Below are 14,106 nucleotides of genomic sequence, written 5' to 3'. Positions count from 1 at the left end.
CAACTAAAGGCTTACTTGCAGGTTCCTTTTCAACAATAAGAAATAGTACAAAAATAAGAATACGAACGTGAAGTCAATGGAAATAGAATAATACAGTATTTATTTCGCATAAGTATAATACAGGAAGGCACAATTTATAGTACAATATTTACATGTGTATTGGGGATGGGGGGCAAGTATAAATTGAGCAGTATAATAAGAGTCTGGTAGCAGTAGTTATGATGTGTGCAGAGGAGGTGGTCAGTTCAGTTCAAGTGTTCAGCAGTTGGATGGCTGTAGATCAGGGATGGGGTCTCAATTTACTGTTGCGAGTTAGAATAGTAGAATACACCAGGTGAAATTTGGTTGTGCATCAGCAGTTTTTCTCTTATGTACAGTGGCAAGAAAAAGTATGTGAACCCTTTGGAATTACCTGGATTTCTTCATAAATTGGTCCTCAAATGTGATCTGATCTTCATCTAAGTCACAACAATAGACAGTGTGCTTAAACTAATAACACACAAATTGTCTATATTGAATAAATAATTTAAACATTCACAGAGTAGGTTGGAGAAAGTATGTGAACCCCTAGCTAATGACTTCTCCAAAAGCTAATTGGAGTCAGCTTACCTAGAGTTCAATCAATGAGATGAAATTGGAGATGTTGGTTAGAGCTGCCTTGCCTCACAAAATTAGAGTTTGCTATTCACAAGAAGCGTTGCCTGAGATTAACCATGCCTCAAACAAAAGAGATCTCAGGAAACCTAAGATTAAGAATTGTTGACTGAAAACGGTTACAAAAGTTTCTCTAAAAGCCTTGTTGTTCATCAGTCCATGGTAGACAAATTGTCTATAAAGGAAGGAAAAGTTCAGTACTCTTGCTACTCTCCCTAGGAGTGGCCGTCCTGCAAAGATGACTGCAAGAGCACAGCGCAGAATACTCAAAGAGGTTAAGAAGAATCGTAGAGTGTCAGCTAAAGACTTACAGAAATCTCTGGAACATGCTAGCATCTCTGTTGACGAGCCTACAATACGTAAAACACTAAACAAGAATGGTGTTCATGGGAGGACACCAAGGAAGAAGAAGCCACTGCTGTCCAAAAAAAACATTGCTGCATGTCTGAAGTTTGCAAAAGTGCACCTGGATGTTCCACGGCGATACTGGCTAAATATTCTGTGGACAGATGAAACTACAGTTGAGTTGTTTGGAAGGAACACACATCATGTGTGGAGAAAAAAAAGGCATAGCACACCAACACCAACATCAAAACCTCATCCCTACTGTAAAGTATGGTGGAGGGAGCAACATGGTTTGGGGCTGCTTTGCTGCCTCAGGGCCTGGACAGCTTGCTACTGTATCGTCGACAGAAAAATTCATTCCCATGGTTATCAAAACATTTTGCAGGACAATGTAAGGCTGTCTGCCAATTGAAGCTCAACAGAAGTTGGGTGATGCAACAGGACAACAACCCAAAACACAGAAGTAAATCAACAACAGAATGGCTTCAGCAGAAGAAAATACACCTTCTGGAAATGAAACAGTTTTGTAAAGAGGAATGGTCCAAAATTCCTCCTGACTGTCAGAAAACATTTGGTTGAGGTTATTGCTGCCAAAGGAGGGTCAACCAGTTATTAAATCCAAGGTTTCACATACTGTTTCCACCCTGCACTGTGAATGTTTACACAGTGTGTTCAATAAATACATGAAAATGCATAATCTGTGTTATTAGTTTAAGCAGACTGTTTGTCTATTGTGACCTAGATGAATATCAGATCACATTTATGCAGAAATTCAGCTATTTCCAAAGGGTTCACATACTTTTCCTTGTGTGTAGAATTGTTGGAAATTGGGGGGGCTGTTGGTACCAAGACTCTCAAGCAACTGCGGCCCCTCATGAGTTGAGATTTTTTGGCCCTGCCCCCATCAAAGTTGCCCATCCCTGCTGTAGATAGAAACGGCCTCTGAGCCTGTTGGACCTCATGCTCTGATCTGCCCGAAGATTAGGGAGAGAACAGCCCGTGGCTTGGGTGTGTGGGGTCCTTGATGCATGCCTTCCAGACTCTGTCGCAGCCGGCCTTGACCGGGAGACACATGGGGCGGCGCACAATTGGCCCACCGTCGTCCGGGTTAGGGGAGGGTTTGGCCGGCAGGCCAAATAGTTCTTCGATACAAATACAGGTGTATCGATGAGCCCTCACTGCTGCTCGACCATCCTATTTTTCCAACTTAATTGAGGAAAATACGAACAATCCTAAATGTATTTTTGATACGGTCGCAAAGCTAACTGAAAACCAGCATTCCCCAAGAGAGGATGGCTTTCACTTCAGCAGTGATAAATTCATGAACTACTTTGAGGAAAAGATCATGATCATTAGAAAGCAAATTACGGACTCCTCTTTAAATCTGCGTATTTCTCCAAAGCTCAGTTGTCCCGAGTCTGCACAACACTGCCAGGGCCTATGATCAAGGGAGACACTCAAGTTTTTTAATACTATATCTCTTGACACAATGATGAAAATAGTCATGGCCTCTAAACCTTCAAGCTGCATACTGGACCCTATTCCAACTAAACTACTGAAAGAGCTGCTTCCTATGATTGGACCTCCTATGTTGAACATAATAAACGGCTCCATTTCCACCGAATGTGTACCAAACTCACTAAAAGTGGCAGTAATAAAGCCTCTCTTGAAAAAGCCAAACCTTGACCCAGAAAATAATTTAAAAACTATCAGCCTATATCGAATCTCCCATTCCTCTCAAAAAAAATGAAAAAGCTGTTGCACAGCAACTCACTGCCTTCCTGAAGACAAACAATGTATACGAAATGCTTCAGTCTGGTTTTAGACCCCATCATAGCACTGAGACTGCACTTGTGAAGGTGGTAAATTACCTTTTAATGGCGTCAGACCAAGGCTCTGCATCTGTCCTCGTGCTCCTAGACCTTAGTGCTGCTTTTGATACCATCGATCACCACATTCTTTTGGAGAGATTGGAAACCCAAATTGGTCTACACGGACAAGATCTGGCCTGGTTTAGATCTTATCTGTCGGAAAGATATCAGTTTGTCTGATAAATGTTGGTGATCCTCAAGGCTTCTTTTTAGGATGGCTATTGTTTTCCCTATAATTTTTACCTCTCGGTGATGTCATTCGGAAACATAATGTTCACTTTCACTGCTATACGGACGACACAGTTGTACATTTCAATGAAACATGGTGAAGTCCCAAAATAGCCTTCCCTGGAAGCCTGTGTTTCAGACAGAAGGAAGTAGATGTTCTACTTTTAAACTCGGACAAAACAGAGATGCTAGTTCTTGGTCCCAAGAAACAAAGAGATCTGCTATTGAATCTGACAATTAATCTTGGTTGTACAGTAGTCTCAAAAAAACTGTGAAGGACCTTGGCGTTACTCTGGACCCCGATCTCTCTTTTGACGAACATATCAAGACTTTTAAGGACAGCTTTTTTTCCATCTCTGTAACATTGCAAAAATCAGAAACTTTCTGTCCAAAAAATGGTGCAGAAACATGTATCCATGCTTTTGTCACTTCCAGATTAGACTACTGTAATGCTCTACTTTCCGGCTACCCGGATAAAGCACTAAATAAACTTCAGTTAGCGCCCCTCCCTCGGGTTTGTGCCGTGGGGGAGATCTTCATGGGCTATACTCGGGCTTGTCTCAGGATAGTAGGTTGGTGGTTGAAGATATCCCTCTTGTGGTGTGGGGGCTGTGCTTTGGCAAAGTGGGTGGGTTTATATCCTGCCTGTTTGGCCCTATCCGAGGGAATCATCGGACAGGGCCACAGTATCTCCTGACCCCTTCTGTCTCAGCCTCCAGTATTTATGCTGCAATAGTTTGTGACGGGGGGCTAGGGTCAGTCTGTTCAATCTGGAGTATTTCTCCTGTCGGCTGTCCTGTGTGAATTTAAGTATGCTCTCTCTAACTCTCTCTCTTTCAGAGGACCTGAGCACTAGGACCATGCCTCAGGACTACCTGGCCTGATGAATCCTTGCTGTCCCCAGTCCACCTGGTCGTGCTGGTGCTCCAGTTTCAACTGTTCTCACTGCAGCTATGGAACCCTGACCTATTCACCGGATGTGCTACTTTGTCCCAGATCTGCTGTTTTCAACTCTCTGGAGACAGCAGGTGCAGAAGAGATACTCTGATTGATCGGCTATGAAAAGCCAGCTGACATTTATTCCTGAGGTGCAGACCTGTTCACTCCTGTTGCACCCTCTATAATCACTGTGATTATTATTATCTGACCCTGCTGGTCATCTATGAATATTTGAACATCTTGGCCATGTTCTGTTATAATCTCCACCCTGCACAGCCAGAAGAGGACTGGCAACCACTCATAGCCTGGTTCCTCTCTAGGTTTCTTCCTAGGTTCTTGCCTTTCTCAGGAGTTTTTCCTAGCCACCGTGCTTCTATACCTGCATTGCTTGCTGTTTGGGGTTTTAGCCTGGGTTTCTGTACAGCACGTTGTGACATCAGCTGATGTAAGAAGGTCTTTATAAATTGATTGATTGACTGGTGTTTTCTTAATCAGTTTTTTATCAGTCTTAACATCAACAGTGAAGAGAGACTGGCCAATAAAAAGAAAAGACTAAGATGAAAAAAGAACACAGACACTGGACAGAGGAACTCCCGGAGTCGCCTCTTCACTGTTGACGTTAAGACTGGTGTTTTGCAGGTGCTATTTAATGAAGCTGCCAGTTGAGGATTTGTGAGCCGTCTGTTTCTCAAACTAGACACTCTAAAGTACTTGTCCTCTTGCTCAGTTGTGCACCCGGGCCTCCCACTCCTCTTTCTTATCTGGTTAGTGCCAGTTTGCGCTGTTCTGTGAAGGGAGTAGTACACAGCGCTGTACGATATCTTCAGTTTCTTGGCAATTTCTCGCATGGAATAGACTTCACTTCTCAGAACAAGAATAGACTGATGAGTTTCAGAAGAAAGTTCTTTGTTTCTGGCCATTATGAGCCTGTAATCGAAAATGCTGATGCTCCAGATACTCAACTAGTCTAAAGAAGGCCAGTTTTATTGCTTCTTTAATCAGAAATACAGTTTTCAGCTGTGCTAACATAAGGGTTTTCTAATGATCAATTAGCCTTTTAAAATGATAAACTTTGATTAGCTAACACAACATGCCATTGGAACACAGGAGTGATGGTTGATGATAATGTGCCTCTGTACACCTATGTAGATTATCCATTAAAAATCAGTAGTTTCCAGCTACAGTAGTCATTTAATACATTATCAATGTCTACACTGTATTTTTGATACATTTCATGTTATTTTAATGGACAAAGAATGTGCTTTTCTTTCAAAAACAGGGACATTTCTAAGTGCCCCAAACTTTTGAACAGTAAGGTACATTTGCTACCATCCTAGTATTTTTGTCAGCCATCTTTGCTGAAGAATGTCTCCAGCCTTGGGTCGCATAGCATTAAATTCATCATGGGAACCACTCGATATGATTGGTCATCGCCCAGCAGTCGCCACTGGTGATTTGCATAAAGTTGGGAAATTTCTTACTTTTTCACCGCCTCCCACGCCACGTTCGCGCTGCCCAACGGTCCCCACCCTCTAAGCTTCTCGTCACTTTCCTTCCATTGAAAATGAATAGGAAGCGGTGTTTCACCATGCGGCACCGTGTGCTAGTGTACACGGGGCATTAGGCTCACGTGAGTCCTTTGTGTCTCACTGCCAGTGACACTGGACCTAGCTAGATAGATAATGTTAGCTAGCTATGTTAACCGGGTGCTTTCTTGCCTAGTCATAGCTAGACTACCGATGTTTTACAAACAAAAACACTAGCTAGCTCAATTCGTTAACTAATATCACATAGGCTAGAACCTAACCGTATTGATTTAGCTAGCCACCTGTGCTCTAACAGTTAGCTAAGATAGATAGCTAACATTAACGTTAGCTGACGTTAATAATGGACAAAATGAAGCTAGCTGCAATGTCAAAGTAATTAGCGACTGCGATGAACTACAATAGCTACAACTTTTTGGTATTTTCTCCAGCTGGCCTCGACTGTTAACCACCTGACTGATTTTCACAATGACCGCTGGAAAGACGGGCACCGAGTTCGGCTCGAGCAGCAGCCACCACTGCTGGATTGTGTATTTCTTGTTCCTTTAGAGCAGTGGTTCCTAAACTTTTTATAGTCCCGTACCCCTTCAAACATTCAACCTCCAGCTGCGTACCCGCTCTAGCAACAGGGTCAGTGCACTTTCAATCATCGTAAGCCTGCCACACACACACTATACGATACATTTATTAATCATAAGAATGAGTGTCAGTTTTTGTCACAACCCGGCTCGTGGGAAGTGACAAAGAGCTCTTATAGGACCAGGGCACAAATAATAAGATAATACTAACCGATAATTTTGCTCTTTGTTTAGCCATCTTACATATAAAACCGTATTTGTTCATCAAAAATGGTGAATAACTCACCACAGGTTAATGAGAAGGGTGTGCTTGAAAGGATGCACATAAGTCTGCAATGTTGGGTTTTATTGGAGAGAGTCGGTCTTAAATCATTTGCCACACACAGTCTGTGCCGGTATTTAGCTTTCATGCTAGTGAGGGTCGAGAATCTACTCTCACATAGGTACGTGGTTGCAAAGGGCATCAGTGTCTTAACTAGTGATGTACCGATGACATTTTTGGCAAATAACGATATCCGATATTTTCCTTGCCCAAAAACCCGATACCGATAACCAATATTTAAAATGTTTGCATCCTTTTAAGCATTCTAGTTAAATAGTTAACACACATGGACACAGTGGTCTAAAGGCACTGCATCTCAGTACAAGAGGCATCACTACAGTCCCTGGTTCGAATCCAGGCTGTGTCACATCCGGACATGATTGGAGTCCCATGGACGCCGTCCAGGTTTGGCCGACATTGTAAATAAGAATTTGTTCTTAACTGACTTGCCTAGTTAAATAAAGGTTGCAAACACACACACACTGACCAAAAAGTTACTTTGTTGTTATTTACATATGTCCCCATTACCAGTAAAATATAATGAAAATATATTTCTTTCACTTACTTGCTGTGCTGTTTTGTTGTTCATTTCATTCTCAATCAGGAATTCTATGGAACGCCGTTTGGGTCTTTGTATGTCAAAAAGATATACGTCAAATAACACTATTTGACGTGTCAAATAAGCTTGTTGACCAATCAGGACCTGAATATGACTGCACGTCGCATAATAATTCAACGCCTTAATACATTTTTTACGTAGTTATTAAACATTGATTACACTATCACTCGTATTTCATATATCACAACGATTCGTCGATATGTATGCTATGATGCTGGTAAAGTTGTCTCACGCACACAGTGCTGGTCATAAAAAAAGCTAGCTAGCTCATGGATGCAAATAATGTTCCTCCCCAAAAACATAGCATAATGACATAATCTGTTTCAGTAGCTATCGTTAGCTAGCTAACTATATAGCTAAGTGTCATCATCTAAAATAACCCTAATTTATAAGACAGTTATTTTAAGTGTGGCCGGACCTATCTATGTGAAGCTAGCCACAATAAGGATTAGCCACAAGTAGACTTTGCGGTTAGCCTTCAAAATAGAGGTATGTCATTGACAGTGATGCAAATTAATACAAATAGTAGAATTAAGCCATATTTGAATAGATCATGCTAAACGAGGTTGGAATGTTATGTAAATTCAACAAAAGACAATAATTTGTTAATTTGACAAAATTCTGTTGAAATCACACTGGATGTATTATACTTTAGAATTGCAGTGGGGGCATACTTATGTCACTGTACAGCCTTACCTATAGATTGTGGATCAATGACATGGGGTATCAGTCTACTCAGTGACACCCAGAAAACATTAGCATCGTAGCTCTTATTGCGGGACTTTGAAACAACTGAATTGAGCCACATTTATTGTCAACCTGTGTATTGAACACTATTCCAGAGGAAAAACAATACTGTGGGGATGTTTTGGAGTCTGATAACTCTGAGGACGACGTTGGGAACAAACATATTGGATATTGAGTAGACTGTTACCCCATTTCATTAATCCCCAATCCTTAGGTAAAGCTGTACAGTGCAATATGAATGTCAATACACACAATAGGCTGACTGGGGAGGTGATTTCACACAGTCACAGTCCTGCGATAAGAGCTACAACGCTAATATTTGTGTAAACTCTTCACAGTTGTGTTCTGTGGGTGTCACTGAGTAGACATACTCAATTTAATTGCTTCACATTCCAACCTTGTTAAACATGATCTAGTCTAAATATGGCATGATTCCACCAATTGTAACCTTCTGCATTACTTTCAAAGATCTACTTTTATTTTGAAGGCAAACCGCAAATTCCACTATTGTGCCTAATCCTTCTAGTGGCTAGCTTCACAGCACCTAACCCAGTCAGGTCAAGTCTCACTAGCCAGATGAAGCTAGGTGGTTGCTTATAACGTTAGCTTTGGGCACAGGGTTAAGTAGCTGGCTAGCTATCTATTTTCATAAACTGAAGTTCAATTTCAATAGGCGAACAAGTTTCTAACTAGCTAATACTTACAAGGATTCCTAAATCATTGCTAAGAGTAGTGAAAATGACTGCAGTTTCTACTGGTCATTGTTTTTAGGCTGGTTGTAATGGTTCTAGCTGGGTACCCCAGAAGTTGCGGTCGATCAAATAATGCTTTATTACCAACGTGGTATTGTAAACACATGGTTCGTGGCTGGTGTTTGCAGACTTTTTTGTACAGCTTTGACAGGGCTACTGATAGTAGTGATGGCGCTTGGCTTGCACATGCAAATTCAAAACACACAAGATTCTATAATAGAACTGTGTTATTTGATGTGTCCAATTAAAAGCTTATTTAACGCATCACAGTGTTACTGTCAAATAATGTTATTTGACGTGCATCTTTTTTGACACGCAAAGACCCAAACGGCATTCCATAGTTTGTCATGAAGCTAATAGCAGTGACGCCACTACTGTGTAACTCCGGTAGGGCAACATCTGAACAATAGCGCAATTCGTAACATTACGTAATTACGTCACGCACCTACGTTATATAGGTATGCATGTCAGCTTTGACATCGATTTTTCACATCGGCATTAAACTAGACATCGGGCCGATACCAATGTTGGCATTTTTAGCTAATATCGGCCGATTCCGATATGTTCGCCGATATATCGTGCATCTCTAGTCTTAACAGTGCGATTTGCCAAGGCAAGAAACTGAGCGCAGCCCTATCCAGAAATCTGGTAGTGGCTTCTGATTAAATTACATTTTCACAGAAATGCTTGTTGCAATTTCAATTAGACTCTCTTGTTCAGATATCGGTAAGTGGACTGGAGGCAGGGCATGAAAGGATAACGAATCCAGTTGCTTGTGTCGTCCGTTTCGGGAAAGTACCTGCGTAATTGCGCACCCAGCTCACTCAGGTGCTTCGCCATATCACATTTGACATTGTCCGTAAGCCTGAGTTCATTTGCACACAAAGAATCATACAATGATGTAAAGACCTGTGTGTTGTCCTTGTTAATGCAGACAGAAAAGAGCTCCAACTTCTTAATCATAGCCTCAATTTTGTCCCGCACATTGAATATAGTTGCGGAGAGTCCCTGTAATCCTAGATTCAGATCATTCAGGTGAGAAAAAACATCACTCAGATAGGCCAGTCGTGTGAGAAACTCGTCATCGTGCAAAAAGTCAGACAAGTGAAAATAATGGTCAGTAAAGAAACTTTAAGCTCATCTCTCAATTTTAAAAAATGTGGCAATACTTTGCCCCTTGATAACTAGCGCACTTCTGTATGTTGTAAAAGCGTTATATGGTCGCTGCCCATATCATTGCATAATGCAGGAAATACAAGAGAGTTCAGGGGCCTTGCTTTAACAAAGTTAACCATTTTCACTGCAAACGTCTTTCAAGCTGTCAGGCATTCCCTTGGCAGCAAGAGCCTCTCAGTGGATGCTGCAGTGTACCCAAGTGGCGTCGGGAGCAACTGCTTGCACACAAATTACCACTCCACTATGTCTCCTTGTCATAGCTTTTGCGCCATCAGTACAGATACCAACACATTTTTACCACCAAAGTCCATTTGATGTCACAAAGCTATTCAGTACTTAAAAAATATTCTCTCATGTTGTCCTGGTTTCCAGAAGAGGATGTCTTCTTTAATTGACCCACCATAAACGTAACAGACATATACCATGAGCCTTGCCAGGCCCTCCACATCTGTTGATTCATCCAGCTGTAACGCATATAATTCACTGGCTTGTATGCAAAGCAGTAATTGTTTCAAAACATCTCCTGCCATGTCACTGATGCTTCGTGAAACAGTGTTGTTTGATTGAGACGTTGTCTGTATAGTTTTTTTGGACTTTCCCCCCCAACATTGTCCCAGCCATATCCGTGGCAGCAGGAAGAATTAAGTCCTCCACAATAGTATGGGGCTTGCCTGTCCTAGCTACTCTGTAGCTCACCATATAAGATGCTTCTAGCCCTTTCTTATTAATGGTATCTGTTTTTTTTTTTTTTTACATGTCTTACTACTCGAAAGACGTATTTATTCTCACTCAAAAAAACCTGTGGCTTATTTTTCAAAATGTCATGTTTCGTTTCTAAATGTCTGCGCAAGAGTAACGATTAATGTGATTGGAGGTAAATTATTTGACTAGGCTACCTGTATTTGACATTGTGTTGTTATTTCGATGAACACTGGATGGTTAAATTTTATTTTTGGCAGTGAAACAAGGCTACTCGGGCGAGAAAAAAACCTCACCCAAATGTATAGCCCCATTGGAAAACGTACTTGTACTGTTTGAAAATGTGAATCATTTTTAATATTTTTTTTATGTGAATCACATTTGTATTTGGCTTACCCCTGGCGGCATTGCCAGTTTGGGAATACCTGCTTTAGAGGGAATGCTAGCTTCCTATTAAGGATACTTCAGCAAGCTGCTATTTGGTATGTTGAAAATTACAATCACAGATTTGTAAAACAGATAGGAAATAGTAGCATCTTGGTGATGTTAGGTCTCAATCTTGAATTAAACTTTGTTTTGGGTCATGACAAATAAACACTATGACAAAGTTACACAGTTGGTGATAAAATTTATAATTTACAGGGTTTAGATACGCCGTTTTATTTTCTTCCGTCTCCTCAGAATGGGAAGGCAGTCCATAGCATGTGTGTGTGGGTGGGGGGGGGGGGATCTGAGGCATGTAGAGTGGGACTAGGGGCTCCACTGTAAACTAAAACAATGATAACTATACAAGGCATATTGACATTTGAGAGAGACATAAAGCGAGGCATAAAGCAATCACAAGTGTTGATTGGGAGAGGTGTGCAAAAATAACGAATATGACATTAAGCAGACGTTTTTATCTGAAGCGGCAGTATGCATGGGTTCATTTTCAGTTTGTGGCTCCGAGAATCAAACCCAAAATCATGACGTTTCGAGCGCCATGATTTTTTCTATTGACTGTTATGGTCGTTATTTATTTAGCTATTTTAACAGGCTATAGACTACATTTGTAACAGTTTAATAGTCTACTGCAATAATTCAACATGCATGGTTGTAGGCTGCATCACTCCTTCAGCCTAAATAGCAGATTATCAAATGGAAGATATAGGCTAGGCCTTTGCGTTCCTCCAGGCTGCGCTGTGCACGCACCACTATTGATAGGCCTACGTTTTTTGAAAATATAATTATTATACCTCCTAGGCTACAACAACACAGTGCAATGAGTAATTTAGTATTATTACTACACAAATATTGTCTGGGCTGTAAACTGCAGTTATGTAGGATCATTTGAATTACCGCTCGAACGTCCTTTTGTGTTTTATGCCTAAATAAAGCCCCGATTATAATACAACCATTTGGATCAGTTATGGGTTTATTCTCAACAGTTTACAAAGTCCAGAAAATGACATTAGGCGACTTGTATGGTGTATTTTGTCAGGATGTTTCAGTGTTTACCGATAGGCCTACTATAGAAAAATAGGCTATAGCCTATGACACTGAGATGTGCTGTCTGTCGTGGATCATGTATTCCAAGTCGTCCTAATATTCACATGGCCACCAGTATATGCCTAAAAATTCTTAATGCCATGATATTAAGCCAGGATTGTCCGAAGAACTTAAATTAATTAGTGTGAGTGGAGTTCCCCAATTAATATGTAGTAAAATCTAATGAATTTATAGCATAGATTCTCTACGGTCCTTCTCCATCTAATAGCCTAATGGGCCGAATTTTAGCTTGCAAATGACCCAGCAAATTTTAGGTGAAATTATTACATTAATTCGTTTTTTTCTTTATTCTTCCATCATCTGACGAATAAATACCTCATATGGCCTACTTCTGAAAAAGTTAAATTGGGCCAGGTATGCTGAAGTGTACTCGGCTCGAGTACCATTAGCCAGAACCCGAGTAGCTTAATATGATTCCGCTGGACTCAGGAAGAGCTCGGCCTGTATGAAGTCCCCCGAGTCGGAGTCGATGCCGAGTCCCTTGAGTCAGAATAGGCCCGAATCCACCGTGTTGACTGTATCAGACCCAGAGAACACCAGCAAAGACCAAGACATACTACTTCAAACACAATATAACACTGAAACCCCATTGAAGAACTCACATGTACAGATTTACAATGTATTTATAAAAATGATCTCCATATTAATTTCAGGGTCAAAACTTTGGGATTCTTGTGGCAACATCGCCATCTGGTGTATTTAAAGTGCAATTACAATCGTCGAGGATAAGCGCAACCAAGGACAGCACCGTAGCAGACAGTTTAGGAGATTCGTTCAAGCAAAGCTTTCTTGTAGTCCGGTGTAAGCATTTTGTTCGAAGACTATTACAACAAACTTAAATGAATAAGAAATTCAGTACTTTTAAAATAGAGTTCAGACCTTCATCTAGGTCAGGACTAAAGGAGTCTTAACCATTGACCGTATATAAACCATAGACATTTCGGATGTTTTCACACAGTCCTATTTCAGGTGAACTCTGGGGTAGAAAAAAAAAGGAAAAGTTCTCAGTTCTCTTTGTATTCACACCGCCCTTACCTTTGAACAAGGACTGAAACTCTTTTGCCTATGCACTTCACCTATTTTGTGGTCCGAGTCCTCCTTGCATTCACATTGCTATGTTTAGAAAGGAACCAAGATCTTTTTCCAACATTCAATCAATGTACTGTGGGTTTTTACAAAGTGCAGGACAAGCCATTCCATCAGACTGTGTTATCGGACAGCTAGATATAGATATACCTTATACCTACTTACATTTTGGAAGCTAATATATTGCATTTATTTAAAAAGTGAGACATAATTGTAATCAGAAGATACTATTAACGTGTAAATATTATTGTTAACAGAATAACTGCAGATTAAATAATTCTGTAATTGACAATTGTACACCCAATTTAGGCTACAGCCCCTTTAAGAGCTAGTATATATTTTGTACCATATGTTATGATTCTTACCAAACATGTTGTCTTCTCACACTATTCAAACCCCACAATCGAATTAACAGTTAATGAAGCTCTCTTAGCCTATAGATCACATATTGCAAACAAATAATCTGGACTAAAATCTGAATTTTGTGGCACTAATGTGAGGGGCTATGGCAGGGGTTAATGTTGTTGCAGCAGTGTAGTGCGAGAATAATGACAACATAATCTGGGGAGTTTTGTGTTCAGTGTCCTAAAAAAAGGAACCGGACCGCGGAATTCATGCCAACTGAACTCAGACAACCTCTCGTGATGTTCTCAATTTAGGCTCGTTTCGGGGTCTGAGTTCCTTTAGTGTTCACACTGCAAAAAAATAAACCAACCGCACCGAGTTCACAAAAATTGTCTGTAAGGGACCATGTGATAACACCCTTAGTTAGACTGAGAACATTCGTGTGCCATGGGAGTCGCCATATATTGTTGCATAAACCATCACAAATTTAGCTTGAACAGAAACACATACATATAAACATTCGTGAACAATATATGTAAAGAAACGAAAATATCATCATTACCTAGAGTCATAGCAGGTCTGTATTTGTTTTATAACAACAACAAAAATCTAACCACATAACTTCCGACGAGATGTCCATCACGTGAGTAGAC

At 40.6% G+C, this 14,106-nt stretch overlaps 1 long non-coding RNA gene across 1 annotated transcript in view; it reads right to left on the bottom strand.

Annotated features, from left to right (window-relative positions):
* Positions 1-14,102, bottom strand: part of LOC110508672 — a 16,229-nt gene extending 2,127 nt beyond the window's left edge. Inside the window, exon 1 of the long non-coding RNA XR_002471341.2 lies at positions 14,016-14,102. This is a non-coding gene — a long non-coding RNA (uncharacterized LOC110508672). The remainder of the gene's footprint in view (positions 1-14,015) is intronic.
* Between the last annotated feature and the right edge of the window lie 4 nt (positions 14,103-14,106).

The sequence above is a fragment of the Oncorhynchus mykiss genome, chromosome 28, assembly GCF_013265735.2.
Source record: "Oncorhynchus mykiss isolate Arlee chromosome 28, USDA_OmykA_1.1, whole genome shotgun sequence".
In the NCBI taxonomy this organism is placed as follows: domain Eukaryota; kingdom Metazoa; phylum Chordata; class Actinopteri; order Salmoniformes; family Salmonidae; genus Oncorhynchus; species Oncorhynchus mykiss.
Note: the sequence above shows the minus strand (reverse complement) of the source record. Positions and strands in the feature narration are given on the sequence as shown.